Raw genomic sequence first — 10,511 nt, forward strand, 5'->3', positions numbered from 1 at the left:
TCTCTATCACCAAACCATGTTCGTTTCTTCCGCATACTGCATCACAATTTGTAACATTCATTTCTTGGTTTTCTGGTTTGCAGGTCTTCCTCGCTAGACTCTGTGACCTCCAGTGGGGCTGGGACCAGGTTAGGTTCATTTACCACAGTATCTCTGGCATCCAGTACTGAGTCTGACACACAGACAATGCTACATAAATATTAGTTTATAGTTTTTTTCTCATGTTTAATGTTTATTGAGTGTTTACTATGTGTTGGATGCATTGCCAATTGTTTCGTATAGGTTATCTCATTTAATTTTCATATCAACCCTAGAATGTATCCTTACTATTCCCTTTTCACAGATAAAGAGACTAAGGCTCAGAAAATTCAAGTAACTGGTTCAAGATCACACAGTCAGTAAGTGGTGAAGACAGGATTTGAACCTAGGCATTCTGATACCAGAGCCTGCACTATTATATTAAATGAATGTAACAGGTCTCTGTCCAACCCCAGGAGGGAGGTCAAAGTGAATGATCACAGTAGGCCTGGTTCAGAGGCCAGCCAGGGTCCTCTGAATAAAGAGGGAATGGTCTGGTGAGTTCTCAGTGAGCCCTTACTATGTGGCAGACCCTGTTTTACATGTTTCCTCATTTAATCCTCTCTGATGCACCTCAGGCAGCTGGTAATATCACTTCTTTCTATAGAGAAACAAACAGAGGCTCAGAGAAGTTAAGGGACCTGTCCAATGTCACTGGGCCAGGGATTAGTCTGATTCCAAAGCTCCTGATCTGGGTGGCCCAGCTGGAGTTTGGAGGAGCACAGGGGCCTGTAGGGAGTTCTTGGAGCAAAAGCTGTAGTCCCAGATTCTTTCTCCTTCTGTTGCCTGCCATGGCCTCACTCCAAAAAGCCATGTGGCACAGACACCCTGATGTTGCCCAGATTCCGACCAAGGAATAACCAGGCCCCACTCCTCACCCTCAGTTTGTTCCCTGGCTCACCTAACCTTTCTGATCTGGCTAATTGTGTGGACTCTGGAGCCTGAGCTCACACCCATTTCCACCACCTATTAACTCTATGGCCTTAAACCATTTCGCCTCTTTGAGCCTCACATGTGAAAATAGGTCCGAGTTCACTAGACCATTGAGACAATTAATTTAAATAACTTTAGCTCAATGCCTGGCACATTTTATATATTTATGTAAATTAAGTAATTGTTATTAATCAAATAATTAATAATCCCTCATAATCCTGACTAGTGACCCTAAAGAAGCTATGGAACCTCAATACCTCATGCCCTCAGCTAGGGATGCAAGGATATATGGGGTAAGCACAGCACTTGGCACACAGAAGGTGCTCAATAAATGTTTGTTGAGTGACTTGGTGTCTTCCCCAGAATCAGCAAAAATGTAAAGGTAGGAGGGGATGGATATGACCTTGGCAGTCTCAGAGAAGTGTGGAGCAGTGACAATGGGACAGTGACCTCTCTTCCTTCACTGTGTAAATCTCAAGGACTCGGCTGACACACAGGCTCTGGTGGGTCTGAGTCCTTTTCCAGGAAAGCCTGCTGTCTCCAGGAGACAGTTGTTTACTTAGCTCTTCCAAGGGGATACGCTAGGTCAAAGGCTTCTCAGCCAGTGGATCAGATTGTTTAGTTTTGCCACCTTTTGGGGCTCTGTCTCCAATCCTGTGGTGAGGCAACCTTCTGTCGAATAGTAAATTTGAGACACATTTTTCACACCAGTGTTGCACCTGGAGCCAGAGTGATCCTGTCTGCTTATCCAAAGATGGACTAATGAGTAGTTCACATACCCAGAACTTACCGTGAGCCCAGCTGCCTGCTAAGTCCTCCCACCTGTTACCTTATTTGGTCCTCACAGTTTCTGATGAGGCAGGTGACAGCATAACTACAGTGAGGAAGACGAAGCCCAACGAGATTAGGTTATGTGCCCAGTTTTATCATTCCTGTGGCTTGGAGCCCTCTGACATCAAAGCCTCCTCTTAAACATTATGCAACTCCACTTTCCCACCTTCCTGCCACAAATTCTTCCACTCCCCAGAGATGGCTCTCAGGAGTCCTGGGCTCTAACTTTGACACAGACTAATTTGTGTATCTTTGCCAAACTATTTAACTTCTCTCAGCCTCAGTTGCCCAACAGTAAATTAATGGTGACAACAGTAATAATCATTTATTGGGCCATTACTAGGCACACCATGTAATAATACTTCACATGTTTCACCTCATTTAATCCTCATAACTGTGCTTTGAGGCAGAATCAATAACGTCCCTCATTTTATGGAACCAAAAGGAGGCCCGTAGAGAGGAAGTGAATACAGTTGCACAGCCTCTAGATGGCTGGGTCAGAAACCAATATGGAGTCTCCCTGATCCCGGAGCCTTGGTTCTCAATCACTGCATATCCAGCCTCCCATCCCCACTGCAGGAAGGATGGCACTATTATGGCTGAAGCTCCTTCCAGGTCAATTTCCGGGATTCTAAAATAAGCTATCAAGATGGTACACAGGTAGCCAAGACCCAGGTCTACTGGACAGTCAGGTCACTCCAGGGCCATCCCTGTCTTAGCCTGTCCTACTGGTACCCAGCCCCTGCTCCTGTGCTCAAACTCCACTCTTGCCTGCTTCACCCTATACTTCTTTATCTGAACTCCCTTCCTTCGAGCCTCGAATCACTGCTTTCCCTGGCCACACCAGAGACTCTCTCTACTTATTGGCCCCACTATTAGTTGACTGTGCATCACTGCCTCGCTCTAAGCCCCTGGCATTGGACATGGCAGGTGCATAGTGAGTCATGGGATGATGACTTCACATGCATATTCCACACACGTGCCAGCAGCCTGCATGTGCCTACACATCCTCAGCACACGTGTGGTGTGGTAGTACATGTCTTACCGTCACATTTTCAAACAAACCTTAATTCAGTATTTCTAAACTCAGTTTCTCTTTGTAAGCTTGCTATCTTCCACTCCTAGTCTGCCACCTTTGAGGTCACTGAGGTCCATGTGGTCCCACCAAAGCAAGGTGGTAACTGGCACTGCCAGAACTGAACAGCCAAGCAACGCAAACTGAGCCTCTCCATTCCAGGTTCTCAAATTCAGTGCAAGAGTAATCAGAAAAGCTTCAGGATGGCATAGCTAGTAATGATCCCCTCCCACTCCCTCTTCACCAGAAGTCCTTTCAGACCACTTCCAAAGAAGCCACACAGGGTAAGAGATGTGAAGGGGACTGTCAAGGACTGAATGGAGGCGTCTGGGGTCTGCTGCCATATCAGCACCTCTGTCCTCCAGCAACGAGTGGTCATCTGGACAACTGTTATTGAGAAATATCATGTAGCTTCAGCTTTGCAATGAGGCCACTGAGAAAGTAAGTCATGTACTTAAGCTAGAATCTCACGTTTACTGGTATGTTAAAGAAATTCCTACTCCTCACCCAGCCCGGCCTGCCATGATGGGGCATCCGCGGAGCACCGCGAACACCTGACAGAGGGTGGAATCCACATGCAGAGGAGCCTTGTCCAAGGAACTTCAGAAAAGGCATCACGTTCTGAGTGGGTAATGGTCAGGAGCTCGAGGCTTGGTGGGCAGGGTACAGAGGGGTCCCCTCTCCTCCAGATAAACGCTCTAAGAAATCAATAATGGACACAGCGGGGGTACTGCAGCAGTCTTCCCAGTGTTAATGTGTTATCGGGTCTGAGAATCTGGGCTAGGTGGGGCACCCTATAACAAGAAGGGGACTAAAGGACTTAATCCATTCAATTCAACTCAACAACCAATATACCCTGAGTCCCTGTGCCAGGTAGTGAGGATGCTGTCATACTGAGGGTCTCCTCATCTCCTGATGGAGCATGGAAGGTGAAGGTGCAGACTTTATAAAAGAGACAAGGGAATTCGAGCCTGCTCTGCCCACACCATTAGACTGGGTAGAGCTTCCTTTGAAGGTATGACTGAATCTCATAATTACCTGTGGTGGCCTTTTGAACACTGTAAAATACTTCTTAAACGTCACAGAATAACATCCATTTGTTTCAATTTTTTACTCAACATTCAGTGATATCTTCCAGGTGCTTCCCTGGTCCATGCTCTGCCGCCCAAGGCTGCTTTAGCAGGTGTAAGTAATTTTGGGAAGATCTGACCAACCTGCTCAAGAGATGCCACAGCCTCCTGAGGAGTCCTGAGGCTCACACACAGCGGCGGCAGACTCCTCTTCCCTTGCTGCTGCTTTCCCATCTCGACACCCCATGCTCTCAGACGTGCTGCTCTTTCTTTTCTGTTTCCTAGATGGAAAGTTTATGTCAAGGTGGTTCTGTAATGACTGGAAATAAGGGAGATTTCCTCAAAAGTAATCCCTGGCTGATGGTGGCCCCTCGTCACTCTAAATTTGCTTTTGTTCCCTTTCTCATAGTCTCAGGGAGGAAGCCCCACCACTCTATTTTCTCCTTCATGCAAACATTCAACCTTATGATACTATAGCCTGAACACATCGACATTTCCCTCTCTCACAGTGGGAGCCACGCTTCCGCGTGCTCCACACAACACCCAACCGAGAGGTTATGTAATGCTTCACGTCAGTCCACACGATGCTCACTATACTCAAGAATGAGGGAGGCACAGTGCAATCTTGCCTGTTGTTCAAGTGCCCAAACAGTGCCTTGCATGAAAGCTTCCCTCTGAAATGCCAAGCCAGGAAGGACTTTATGAAGAAACCACGAGCCATTTGCAGGTGGCACTATTATGTGTCCACACCTCTGCTTTCCTCTTTAGAACTCAGTGTTTATCTCCTTTCAGAAAAAAGAAAGCAAGCACAGGCCTAGGGGTAAACCCCAGCTGTACCAACGGTAGGCTGTTATGTCCTCGGAAAGTAACCCAACACCTCAAGCCTCTTTATTCACGTGTAAAATGAAGATAATGATAATAATAAATATCTTGTTGGGCTGTTATCGAGGTCAAATTTGATGATACAAAAAGTGCTGGAAGCACCATCTGCTAATGCCCAATACATGGCAGCTGTTAAACGTGATGATCCAAAGATGACTGATGACTCACAGTGAGGGCTGTTCATTACTGTCACCTCTTCCCTAACTCCCCAAAGAAAGTCTTATTACTGCAAGCTCAAAATCTCGCTTTGGCCTCCTACTAAAAAACAGAAAACGCCTTGCTGGAACAAAACTCCACAGAGGAGAGTGAAGTCACTTGGACAATGGTGAAAAGGCTATTTGAGAAGTCCTGAACACAGGTCAGGTCTTTCAACACGCCTCACTGGACCTCAAAGCCCCTTCTAAGCAGAGTTGAGCTGCTCCACGTTTCTGTGATCTGGCAGGTGCTGCTGGGCAGTGGAGCCAGGGAGTGCGAGGAGAGCTTCCCAGAACATGAAAACCTTAAAGTCTAGCTCACCTGTCAACATTGCTCCCCCAGTGACCTTAATGATGTCCTTGTGGCATACACTGGTTCTGTACCTGAATGAGTGGGGTACGGGGGTTTCTCCCACATTCTTAATGAAAAGGGTGCTTTTATTCTTTTTTGAAAGAATCTTCAAGATTTTAGGGATTCTCAGGTGAGCGAGATTCCTTCTTTCTGTTTTTGATTGATGTATACTGCCTTCCCCAGTGTTGTGCTTTGTTGTTTTGTTTTTCTTGTTTTGTTTTGGTTTTATTTTTGGCTATGGTCTCCTTAGTCTAGCTTGCTGACTGAAATACTGGAAGAGAAAATATTTGGAGAGTCTCTACTTAAAATAAAAAATGGCACAAAGGATTTAGATAACAGCATTTTTATATGCCACAAAACTAAAGAAAAAATTTATTTACACACACACACCCATATATGTACATATAGTGGCGCACTATTTGAACTTTGTCTATAAGCAGTGTATTTGCCTGCCACGTTTATCAAACAGGAGATAAGAAATAGACAAACAAGAACAGAAGAAAAACCAAAAGGGAAAATAAAATTCACTGAATGCCTACACATCTAGAAATAGGCCAATGTCTTCCACATATTATTACCGCTCCTCACCCCCCACAACAACTCTTTATAGCAGATACTATTACCATTCCTACTTTACTGATGTGGAGATTGAGCCTGTCCCTAAATTACATAGTTTTCAAGTGGGGAGTCTGGATTTGTCTTATCTCAGTGTCCATGGTCTTGACTACTATGCTGTCTCTAGACTTTAAGAGAATTAGGTAGAAGAAATTTTGCATTTCTCTAGCAAAAATAATTAAATACCAGCACTTGACTATTCAAGGTCTTACTGTGTTGATTTTGACTATGTCGAAGTTAACATTTTAGAAGTAGTTTACAATGATTATACTCTGTCATGAGAAATAACTGGGAAAATAAAAGTTAATAAAAACGTGCATTTTAAAATTATGTTTGTTATTCATTATTATTAATAGCTACTCAGTCATCTACTCAGTTGTACAGAAATTGAACAGAGGAAGAAATGTGTAGTAGACAAGACTTTAAAAGTAAATGAGTCTAAGTTCAAATCTCTGCTAGCTTACTAATCAACTGTGTTACCTTAAGGCAAGTTACTTATTTCTCTTAAATTTGCTAATTTATTAATTAAGGGAAGTGCTATCTCCCTCAAATGGTTCTTATCAGGAATAAATCATTGCAGATATGTAAGGTACTTAGAACCAAATATATATGACACACAGTAGACTCTAAGAATGAAACTGTGGTCAACATTTTAATGTTCACAAATATTTATTGCATCCTACGTACTGGGCCTTTACCAGGTGCTAGGTATATTTTTAAGCAGGTCAGCTGCTCAAAGACAGCTGCACTAAACCTGGCCAATCAACTGGTAGATATTAAGTGGAAATATCTCCACTACAGGAAAATTTCTCAGAAACATCCTACTGGAAGAGTCACACCTTCATATGCAAAAATGAGCTATATTTATTTTTCTATATTTATATACATTCATATTTCAAATTTTCCATTTTTCTCATAATCAATGAGTTTTCAAGAGAATATGAATCCATATGACATGTTTCAAATGTGCGTTGGGAAGAGATTTATAGTTGTTTGAAAGAATTCTTCATTCCTCCTCTATGAATCTGAAAATCATGAAGCACTTTATGATTCCTGATAGGATATGCCAAACTGATTTCTAATCTCACATCCTAACCACCTACCAGAGAGCTACTGATCAGAGTTGCTTAATTAACTTGGGCCTGAGTTACTATTTTTTAGTTGCCTATTCAAACTCACAGTGTTCAAAGTAAAATTTAAGAAGGCAGATGGGGAAGATGCTGCTTTCCCCACTGTTTAGGGTTTTTATTGCCTTTTCTTCTTCTTTTGGGACAGACCCAAAAACTTCTTCCTGAACCCCATTAGCCATCTCCTACTATAAAAGGACTTTTCGTTTTGCCAACTAATTAATAAAACTACTTTGAGGGGGAGAAAAGACTGAAAGCCTAAGCCCAAAGCCCTTTGATCACTTGTTCTTAATGAAATAAAACAAGTCAATAACTATAAGGCAGAAATAAACTGAGGCTGTCTCATGAGAGAACACGCATTTAATGAATTTTCATGTTTTCCTTTCTATGCTTATAACATTTTGACAAATTAATCAGGGTGGAAAACATTTGGAAGGTTGGGAGGAGGAATCAGCCAAAAAGAAATATGGCTGGCTGATTTAATTATTTCTCTTTGTGTAGAATAATATCCTTCGTAGTAAAGAACTGTAATGTAAGACCCTGTATGGATTATTTGATGTTAGTTTTCCTACCCAGTAGAAGAAGAAGAGCAGTGAGCAACAGTCTGAACGACTCTGCCTAGGGAGACACCATCATGGGAGTGTGGTTAATGGGATTTATTAAATGCACTTTAGTTTCTGGGCAAAGAAAAGGGATCTTTGAATACAGGATGTCATTGTTTTTATACTCGTAATGTGAACCTAATTCCATCTTTATGCATATCTTCATAATGTGGTAACTCAGGACATGAAAGATCTGTCACTTTGGGGAGAATGACTCTTTTTTTTCCTTCATGCTTTGAACTCTTAAACCATGAGTGGTTTTCTGGATCTAATATTCATTGATCACTCATTGTAATGTTCTCAACTGGGCTGGGACAAGAACAACCTGTGGAGATATAAAGACATACATGGTCAACTGTCTCATTCTCCCTCTGCACTTCTCCACTGAATTTCTAATTCAGAGGGTCTGGTGGGGCTCAGTGTCTGTATTTTAAAATGCTCCAGTGACTCTAGTGATCATCCATGTATGAGAACTAAGAATCTGGAACAGTGATTCTCTAACTTTGGCATGCATCAGTATCTCCTGGGGCTCGAATGGCTGAGCCCTATTCCTAGAGCTTCTGGTTCAGGAGGTCTGGGGTAGAGAATATGCTTTTCTACCAAGTTCCCAGGGGACAACTTGTGCTGCTGATCCTGGAACCATACTTTGAGAGTCAGTGATCTAAGGCAGGAGTCAGCCTATGGGCCAAATCCAGGTTGCTTCCTGTTTTTGTAAATAAAATTTTATTAGAATACAGCCATGCTCATTTATTTACATATTACACAGTCATATGGCTGCCATAGCAATATAATGGCATAGTTAATTAATTGAAACTGTACGACCCATAAAGCCTAAAATATTTACTATCTGAGCCTTTACAAAAAAGTTTGCCAAACTCTGATCTAGGAGGGAATGGCCCGCTCTTGGTCTTTTATTTAGGGATAGAGTTGCCAGATAAAATATAGGACACCCAGTTCAATTTAAACATCAGATAAACAAAGAATTTTTTTTACTCTAAATATAACACAAATATTGCATGCATAAAAGCACTCTGAAAAAGTCTGGCAGTTTCTTACAAAGTTAAATATATGTGTGCCATATGATGCAGTCATTTATACATCTAAGTATTTACCAATACAAATGAAAGGCATGTCCATACAAAGACTCGTATATGAATGTTTGTAGCAGCTTTAATTTTAATAGCCCAAACTGAAAACAGTTCAAATGTTCGTCATTACATGAATAAACAAATTGTGATACACAATGGGATACTACTCAGCCACAAAATGGAATGAACTACTGATTCACGCAACTACATAAAAAAAAATCTCAAAATAACTATGCTGAGTGAAAGAAGTCTGACAAAACAGAGTACATACTATATGGTTCTGTTTACGTAAAATTCTAGAAAATGTAAACTATTCTACAGTGACAGAAGGCTAATCAGAGGTTGTCTAGGGGTTGGGGGCACAGAAAGGGATGGATAGAAGGAAGGATTTACAAAGGAGCATAAATAAACTTTGGGAAGATAGATATGCTCATTATTTTGTTTGTGGTGTTGATTTCACAGGTGTATACAGATGACAAAACAAATCAAATTGTACATTTTAGGTATGCGCAATTTACTGTATGTCAATTATCCCTCCATAAGGCCATGTAAAAGTGAGTTCACCACTTCACTTTCTGGTTTCATTCACTCCACTACATCCAAGCTCTGATCTGAGAATTAAGGCTGAAGCAGATGCTGACTCACTCTGGCAAAAACTACATTTATCTGAACTCTTTGTAGCTGGGAGTCCAATCTCTTCTATTAGATTATAAGGTCCTGGAAGGCAAATCTGCATATTTAGATGCCTGCTGGCTTCCTGCTCCCTGGTCTGCCACCTTACTGGCAACTCCAATATGTATTAAGGGTCCTGAGCCTATACTATATAATTAGAATCCAGCCTGGCTCCACCCAGGCAACTGGCTCCTAGTCCTGCTAGAATGCCTGCTAGCTGCCCAGAATCCGCAATTCTCAGTCCTAGCCCAAGCCAACCACAGGCTGTGTCACTGAAGGACTCACATGCCTTTTGCTAGCATGTATCTGCACCTCCTCAGGGGTTTCTGTTAGCTTTCTGGGTAAAACCTTTCTATCATGTCTCAGAGAGTGGACTGGGAAACAATCTTGATCTAATCTACACGGGAGCAAGATCTCAAAGTTAAAAATTGAAGCTAGTGTCATTGAATTAATATCATTCCCCTTAATTATCTGCCATGATAGGCTGGCAGGATCTGAATGGAGCAGAGTGTGCATAATCAGAGAGATATCTAACCTGTCCCTGCTCCAGGGAGAGGTGGCCTGCGGGGAGGCAGACACATGGCTCTCTCCCCAGCAGCAACCAAGACAGGGAATCCAAGAGGAAAAGATACCACTACATGGGAGCAATATTCCCCAGCTAGCTTTCAAAACACTAATAATGTTCCCCAGGTTGATTTCTGTGCAGAGTTTCATGATGATTCTCAAATGTTAAATAAATCAATACAATGAAATGGTAGGTACAAAAAAAGTCTTCATAAATGTGAATGATGTGGCACATTTCTTATACAACTCTTATGGAATTATTAATCAGTACTAATGTCTAATTAATAAAAAGATGCCCAGTCCAAACAGCCATACCCTCCTGTGCACAGCTCGATCATATATGAATTGCCTGCAGCTCTCTGCGATCCTAAAGGAGATTTCACACAATTCAGATAATGGACTTCACAAAGTCGGGGAGACCCAAGTGG

Source organism: Pteropus alecto, unplaced genomic scaffold, assembly GCF_000325575.1.
Source record: "Pteropus alecto unplaced genomic scaffold, ASM32557v1 scaffold78, whole genome shotgun sequence".
Lineage (NCBI taxonomy): Eukaryota > Metazoa > Chordata > Mammalia > Chiroptera > Pteropodidae > Pteropus > Pteropus alecto.